At 38.0% G+C, this 8,827-nt stretch overlaps 1 non-coding gene across 1 annotated transcript; it reads left to right on the top strand.

Annotated features, from left to right (window-relative positions):
* Positions 1–6,871: 6,871 nt before the first annotated feature.
* Positions 6,872–7,033, top strand: LOC114913014 (U1 spliceosomal RNA). Its single transcript, XR_003799035.1, has one exon. It is a non-coding gene; the product is annotated as a U1 spliceosomal RNA (small nuclear RNA).
* Positions 7,034–8,827: the final 1,794 nt, after the last annotated feature.

Below are 8,827 nucleotides of genomic sequence, written 5' to 3'. Positions count from 1 at the left end.
TGATTCTAAAAGATGAAAACAACTTGATACTTACAATTCACTTTTCTTATTGTTATCATCAGCCATAACTGTCATGCTTCCCAACCTTTTAGCTTGGATGCATAGATCCATCTTGTTCAGTTACTAAACTCGGAAGCTGAATCTGCTGTCACTGGATATAAAAATACATCTTATGCTGATCCTTTGACCAAAATCTGCATTCTTCTTCTTATTGCTGAAATCATCTTTTATGATTAGCAATAGTCTTTAGCCAGTCCATCATGATGGAGAACAAATGCCTTTTAAGTTTCTCTCTTCCTATAGAGTATATGATGAAGAAAATCTATGTTAAACCTTGATGCAGTTCAAATTCTGTTTATGTCCAGGATATGTGGCATCCCCCTTAGGCACCAGTTCAGTACAGTGAGGCAAATCCTAATTTCATGCTATGTAATTATCAGCAATTTTCCCAACTTTTAACAATTTCTGTCACCTAAAGAATGTAATAATATAACCTTAAATAATCTAAGGATGAATTTTTTCTTTCACACACTTTAAGTGACACTAGACATCTGAAAATGCTTAAAAATAATCTAGCATCCTTGAGACAAGAGGGCAATATTTTTTGCGCAAGGCAATTTAGCTAAAGAGATGATCAAAATGACCATTGTTCAATTGATACAATTTTGGGGATATGGTGACATGATACAAATAATGAAAACAATTCTTCTGTAAAATTTTCATTGTGCCCTTTTCAAACATTTTTCCTTGTATGAATACTGGCTGATAGGTTTTCTTCACCATGAAGAGGATAGGTTTTTTGAAATTTGAGGATTGTCCAAGGTACACCCAATGGAGGATACCTATGTTTGCAATATTCAATAAAACTGTCTTGCATATCTATGATTATCTGATAATTATTATTTTAGAAACTGAAAGTTGAATATGTGATGCCAATTTTTTATTTTCAGATGTTTTGATAATTATAAGCAGTATCTTAATAACCTCTTCTAGATAGATCAAGTCCTTTTTTTAAGATTTCTTAGCATATTTTCGTTAATCATATTCGGAAACATGGTTCCTCATAGGTTGGTGCCTTAGTGGTTTAGGCCTAGCATCAAAGCCACAGCCATCCAGCTGGGACATTTTGTTTTTTGATTCTCTTGGTTGTACTCATGCTAGAATTGTATGAATGAACCATCTTACCCCCCCCCCCAAAAAAAAAAGGCCACAGCCATCCAGCTTTCTTTTGCAATGAGAACATTCATGAAACTTATTCCACAAATAGAATGCCTGAAACCAATTTCCATTTTCTCCAAATAATTTGATTAAATCTGCATGTCTACTAACTGAATAGGAATGCAGAACTTTCAAGAAATCTCATGAAGAACTCCCTATTATAAATTAATCGAGGGGTTTTTTTGTTAGCAAACATGACAACAGAGCATGTTTGTAGGATTTCAATATCAAATTGATTCATATTTTCCTTTGAGCACATCATTTCAGATCAACAATAATAAATGAGAGAGAGGAATGTGATCTGCTCTGCCTCAACATACTTATTAGATGAAGTCATGCATTGCATTGGCATTCAGTTCCACTTTTGCACAGCTACAGGATTACAGATTTATGCTGTTGAACACTGCTCTTATAATCATTTATATGTTTCTTGGCCAAAGTTCCCAGCACTCTACCAAGAGGATCAAAAGAATTTTTCCTTTTCCTCGGATGGATGCGCATTCTTGGCAGTATCATCAATGCCTTGTTTGCATAGCTTGCCATTTTTTTTTCTTAAATATCTATATCTTCTTGCCTTCTGTCTTCCAGCCTGAGGGATTGGTGGTGGATGTCACTCATCTTGGAGGTATAATGTATAAATGCATCATCTGGACTGTTAATTGCCAGATAGCTCTCATCTTTAACCACTTTGCTTGGATACAACATCCCTTCATTTGGGGTAGCATCTAAAGTATGGTTTCTTACCTAAGAAGTACTCAAAGGGAGGATTCCATATTCTCCAGAGAATACTGGACCTGCATCAAAGCATTGGTTGGCCACTTTTATTGTTGTACTCACCTCTCTTCCATATTTCAGACATAATTCTAATTCAGAGGACTTTCTATGCAATGGATGACCATGTGATCCAAGAGATGAAGCATCATAAGAGAGATGTGACTGATATTATAATGTGCGCAAGGGAGCAGAATAATTCATAGAAGAGAACACATGTTAGGGTTTTCAGCGAGGGTGGATGCAAAGTTTCAATGCTGGAAGTGTCACGCCCCAAATCCGGGACATAACATGGCCATGCTACCGAGGGATGGAACCCACGATAACACGAAGCCAATTCATCATAATCATCTAAAATCCGTCAAATAAAAAATTTAATTCTATTATTCATCAAATAATCGAACCAATATGGGTTCAGAGCATCTAAATCCAAAAGCAAGTACTAATCTGAATCTCAACATTCATAAATAACTATAAATCCATGATTATAAAATAAATTAAACTTCTGTTGCCAAATTTTTCAACTTGCTATGCCGATCTTCAAGCTTGGATTCTTTTTGCCGATCCTAACCTTATTTCTCTGTTCAAAAAGAAAACAAAAGGAATATGAGCTACACTAGCCCAGTAAGTAGAACTTGCGCTTCCTTATCGGATCAAACATAAGTTTTTCATGATAATGCAATATTTAGAAAATAATAGATAATACAAAATAAAGCATTTCATAAAGCATATAACAAAACAAGTTATAAACTCATCATGCATGCATAAATCATGTATATTTCACAATCATGAATCATAAATCATTTTCATCATGTATTCATGTCATGTTTCAAAACATTGCTCACAGACATTCGTGCTAAGGTCACTATTATACCCGTGACAGGGTCATGTTTCTTAATCGACAGAGTTCTTAATTCATGTGCCAACTTTATACCCGCTGGCAGGGTCATGTTTCGTGTGGATGCTAGCTCCGGATGTTGACCTTCCCGAAGGGATTCATTCATAGCCATCTGAGAGCCTTTGAAATCTTTATATCTTTTTCTTAAAGCATACATATACATAGATGGAAAAACAATGAAATTCATGCTTCATAATCATGCTATTTTCATAAGACATATTCATAAAATCAATGCTCATAATAAAACATGTTTTTTTCATATCACATATGCCGATCCTTATTTTATGAAAAATTATGATTTCATCAAATGCAATTCTTTGCATAAAAACATGATCATTTAAAAATAAATAAGGAGCATAAGATCTACTTACCTCGTTCGTCTTAGATCTTCAGACTTCGTTAAAAGAATCAGCTATTCCTATTTAAAATATCAAATCATCATCAATTTCTATTCCATAAATATAATAAGATTAAATTATAAGGAAAGAGGACTGTTGACCGGATGTGTCGGACCATCCAGATACCAGGATAATTTAGGATCTTTTATCTGAGAGTCAGATTCAAGTGACTTGATCAAAAAATCGTGAGGCACAGATCGAATTAAAGTCAAGATCAATCAATAGGGTTCTTTAATAATAAATTTGAAAGATCTTTGATACGATCAGATGAGGTTGACATACAGCACGGATATCAAAGCAACTTCAGATCTTGTTAGAGTCAATATAAGCTTCTAAAAGATGAAGGCATGACTCGATACAGGATTCATAGACTCTTTTTTTTTTTAGAGAGAGAAAATAGAGAGAGAACGAATCCAATTTTAGAGAGAGAAAGACTTTAGAGAGGGATGAGAGAAACTTTCTCTCACATATATATATATATATATATATATTTATATATATATATATATTTTTTTTCTTTTTCTTTTTCTTTTTAGAGAGAGACAATAGAGAGAGAGAAAGAGAGGGAAGAGAGGAAAATTTTTTCTTTTCTTATTATTATTATTATTATTATTATTATTTTTCTATTTTATATTTTCTTTGCTTTTTTTTTTCTTTTTCCTTTTTCTTTTCTTTTTCTTTTTTTTTTCTTTTCTTCTTCTTCTTCCCGGGCTTTTCATTGGGCCGAAACAGGGGACCTAGAGGTCCCCGTGCCTTGACCGACCGATCACGGCCATACCATGGCCGGTGGTGGCCGGCGGCAACGGCCGACTCTCCCGGGTTCGGAGAGACCAGAGCCGGCGGTCGGCGTGACTGTCGGCGCCGGAAAATCAGAGGAAAAGGCGGCGAACAGGGGGTTTCCTTCTCCAACTAAATCCGGCGACACCCGTCGCCGGCCATCGTGCCCACAGGCACGGGAAAGAAGGGAGAGAAGAGAGGGAGAGGAGGAAGACCTTACCACAACCTCCGGTGACCCTCACCGGCGTGAAATCGAGACGAGCACAGGTCGAGAGGCCGCGGCTTCAAACGGAAAAATCGGAGAAAAACTCCGGCAATCGTCGGTGGCTGAAGGGTCTACCCATAGAGGAGAGAGGGGGGTTTCTTATAGAGTTCGTCCTAGGGTCTTTTAATGGCCCTAGGACTCCGATTTTTGATCGGAGAAGAGGAAGACTCCGATCGGGAGTCTTCTTACTCTATTTTTCTCTCTTTTTTTTTTTTTTAACAGGGCTAGTGGGCCGGGCTTTCACAGGAAGCATCAGTTGAACCAGAAGGGAATGTCCATCTTTAACTCGGGGATAAATTTTCCTATCCTCCGATTACTTTATTTGGTTTCTCTTTTATGTTTAGGGCTCTTTATTTCCTTGCATTGATTAATTAATTCATTTATGTCCATCCGGAACTTCTATCTTATTGCCTTATGCTATGCTGTGTTTTCCTTTCTTGTACTAATCCTCATTTTAACAATGTGACGAAGTTATCTTCATCGATACAATATTGTCATGTACAAGAGTTGTGACAGAACTTATTGTTGTCCATGATACTTCAATAATGGGGAACTCTAAGGCATATTTATGTCATCCTTCTTCCTCTGATTTCATAATGTCTAGCTTTATCCTAGCTTCATTCTTATTCCCACCAAAACATTGCTATCTACTGCTTATTTCAGTAAAATGAGCTGAGGGGTACTATCCAATTCGGTTGAGTGAGGATATATACGAAGTTTTCAACAAGGCTGAAACAACCACAGTACTTGTAAAATTTGTCAAATCTTTTGTATCCGACTAGAATTACACCACCCCAAAAAAAAAAAAAAACCACCAGTATTCCGCGGTACAAGCATCTCTTGCTGGAAGGGTAACCCTACAACACCAGTTAATGAATACACTGAAGACCCATGAGAGTTTAAAGACAACACAGAAGATTGTATATATCAAACGATGCTCCCCATCCGGTTGCTCTTGCTTTGACTCTCGTGACCATACAAACCAAAACAAGGAGTTCACATCAATGGTCTCATGCATCACTAGTAGCCATATATCAGACACGTTGAGATGTGGATGACATGCGGAGCATCGGTGCGCATACTGTCAAATTCTTTGTACGCAAAATCCTTTTCCAAGCAAATACTATGTTCCTAGACGGAAATGGAGGTTGATGATACCTTTTTCTTGAAGGTGTCTATCAAGAATCTCTGACCTGCATGTGTTCTATGAGAAAACCGCACATCTAAAATGTCCTCACGCAGAACCTACACAACTCATCTCATGCTTTTCCTCATGCTATCACCCTCAAACAAAGACTGATTTGCCAAGATAAGAGAAAGATTGCCTTCACCTGTCTGGTTCTTCATCAACTAGCTGGCTTTGCGTGATGTGCTAAACCTACACGAGTCCAGCTGGGTGGCACCATACGCTCTTGGGATAGACTACGAGGATGGTTCTGCTGCACTTGGACACCGTTCATGGTACGTTGTAAGATTCATGCACCATGGTCTTAATCTCCCGAGATGCTCTGATGCCATTCATAGCACTCTTGGGATAGACTACGAGGATGGTTCTGCTGCACTTGGTCACCGTTCGTGGTACGTTGTAAGATTCATGCACCATGGTCTTAATCTCCCGAGATGCTCTGATGCCATTCATAGCACGCTGTGAGATTCATGCCATAATCCAAAGATGCAGTGTATGTCATATCAAGGTGGAGCTGAAAATACTTCATCAAAAATACTTTCTTCTGCTGTGCATTCCTTACGTAATATGTAGACCTACGAGTTGCGCATTGCATGGGCCCACTCTTTGTTATGACACCATATAAGATCCACAGAAAACCCAAATCAAGAAGGCTATAAAGGTGGGCAATGTGACACAAAGATCCCTGATTGCTTGTGATTGGTCGATCAATTCAACTCTATCATGAGACCGAGCTACATCTTGATAAGATTGATGAAGTTTGGTGGTTGCAAGTCTTCAAGAGATTTGGAGGGTTAGAGAACGTATGAGGGAGATTGAAACCGAAAACTCTTATCATTGGATTATCTAGATTCTAGACATCAAACATGCTATCCTGAGTCTAGGCATCACCTTTTCGAATGTCGCGTTTTTGCTGTTCTTCGGATCTTGCAGTCAATTCTGGAATAACAAAAAGCGGAAGCGGATATCGCTATTTCTCCTGGAATAGCTATTCTTCTTTTTGTTTGACTCAAAATTTCTCAGGAAATTCTACACATTGTTTTATCCTTCCACTACCGTTTATTTCTTTACCTCTAAGCCTGAGAGTTATTTCTGCCGTTATCGTTATTATTATCATTGTTATTTAAAAGTTGGAAAATAAGGGGGAACATTGCTATTCGGCTATTCCAGGTTTATTCCAGCTTTTTTTAGTATTGTTATTGGAAAAAAAAAAAAAAAAACAATGTTCCGACCAACTCCGAAATCTGAATCAAACGCGGCCGTGGCAGCACGGAGTTTTTAGTCCCATATCGGGCGGAGTGCAAACGCCGGTGCGGTGGGACGGGCTTTAAATGTCACTCCCCGGCGTCTTGCAGTCCATACTTACCTGGACGGGGTCGATGGGTGATCAAGAAGGCCCATGGCCTCAGTCAGGGGCCCTCATTGCACTTGGAGGGAGCCCTGGCTTACCGTCTCCCCAAGCGGGAGAACGGACGTCATAATTTGTGGCGGTGGGGGACTCGCGTCCGCGCGGCCCCCGTCCAATCCCTAATCCCCAAATTATTTTCCTCGAGTCATAATCTTTATCTATCTTTGATGCATTACAAAATCCCTGGAAGTTATAATAGTTTGTTCTGTTAGTCTGGTCGATGAATTTTTAATTTTCCCCTCTTCCATGATGTTATTCTGGCAGTGCTCGATGTTCAGATTTGGTGGTTGCATTGTTGTTTGGGTGGCGAATCCATGTTTCGTTGTCCGTAATTGCGCAATCAACATAAGAAATTCTTAGGATGGTAGATGTAAACTTATCAGTAATTGCTGTTTATTAATTATTTGCAAATGGGTTAACATCTTATGCTCCTTTTCTACATCCTGTAATAGAATTAATTTAGGTTTCGACCTCAAAGTCATTTCTTTTTCCCCTCCTATATACAACACCATTAAGGGCGGAGAAATATTGGGTTCAGGTTGATCCTAGTTTTACAATAGATTGGAATGTACAAGTCTGTCTCACCGATCTGGGTAAAGAACCTTTGAATAGAAAACAAAAAGCCTCAAATGCATGTTGCGGTGTCAAAGTGATGGATCCTAGTAGGTTTTGCAGTGGACAAAGTTACTTGAATAACAGTTGTTTGTTCGAAGCAAACCCTACCCTTCTACTGTCCTTCTCTGTATTACTTATCTTATTCAAAGGCTTCACCCTTCTCCTTCAGAAATTGCTTCCTTTTTTTTTGGTTTAAAGAAGACCCTTGATTCACTTTCAAAAAACTATCTTCTGATCTTTCCAAACCCCACAAGAAAAATGAAGTTGAAATCATTTCACTTCTAATTGTTGCCACACCCAATCTATGCACATCATTTACTTTGCTAGTTGTAGTCATAGCACTCCTTGGTTTTGAATTAAGTCACAAGTCATTCTTCCTTTACTAAACAATAGCTCCCAATCCTCCAAAATTACATGATATAATCATTGATTGCTCTAATTCTAAAGTTTCATTTTAAAAACGTATCAGGCAAATTCAGATTCCGCAAATCCATCAATTTCTTATGACACTAATTTTTGATTCTTCTGTAATACCTCCTTTGATTTCCCTTTAACTTCTTAACGTGGTTCTTTTGCCCCCTAATTCAATGTTCAACTGAAATATTTTGAGTCTTATTGATTAACACATTTTTTGATGCGGGACAACCCTAAAGAAGAGAGAAAAAAAATCAATCCTAATGATCAAGCTCTCTTCTGTTCATCAACAACAAATCACGTCCAGTCAGGGCTCATTATTCCCAGGACAGACAATATAGTTGCCTATATTCTGCTCAGGAGGCGTGATTGATTGATACGAGACTAAAGCGAGATCAATCTAAATGATACAGATGAATGCCATTCGAGAGATCAGTAAACAACTAGTAATAGAGAATTTCATAAACAGATAGCAGAAATTAAATATGCTCACAAGTAAATGCAAAAAGAAATAAGAATGGAACGAGAAAAAATAAAACATTAAACCCGTGAGAAAATCCAAGAAGATGATAAGAATCTGGATCGTGGTAGTTAAGAAACTACTCTGATTAGGGCTCTTAATTCTTTAACCAAACAGATCCATCGATAAAGAACTAGGTCTTTACCAACATCGGATTAAAAAAAAAAATCAAAGATCAACTGTTAAGGAACGAAGGTCCTTGACCGCATATGATCTGTAGAATAAGAATCACTCCTCTCAGCACGACAGATGAAAATTCTGGAAGAGACAGATCTTCTCTTGACAGAATAGGCTTGCGTGGGTAGATGGTGGAGTCGATCAGAGTCGCAGGAAACTGGATCTTAAGTAGAAGGAGTA

Source organism: Elaeis guineensis, chromosome 2 (assembly GCF_000442705.2).
Source record: "Elaeis guineensis isolate ETL-2024a chromosome 2, EG11, whole genome shotgun sequence".
Classification (NCBI taxonomy): domain Eukaryota; kingdom Viridiplantae; phylum Streptophyta; class Magnoliopsida; order Arecales; family Arecaceae; genus Elaeis; species Elaeis guineensis.
The sequence above is the reverse complement of the archived record's forward strand: the minus strand, read 5'-3'. Positions and strand labels throughout refer to the sequence as shown.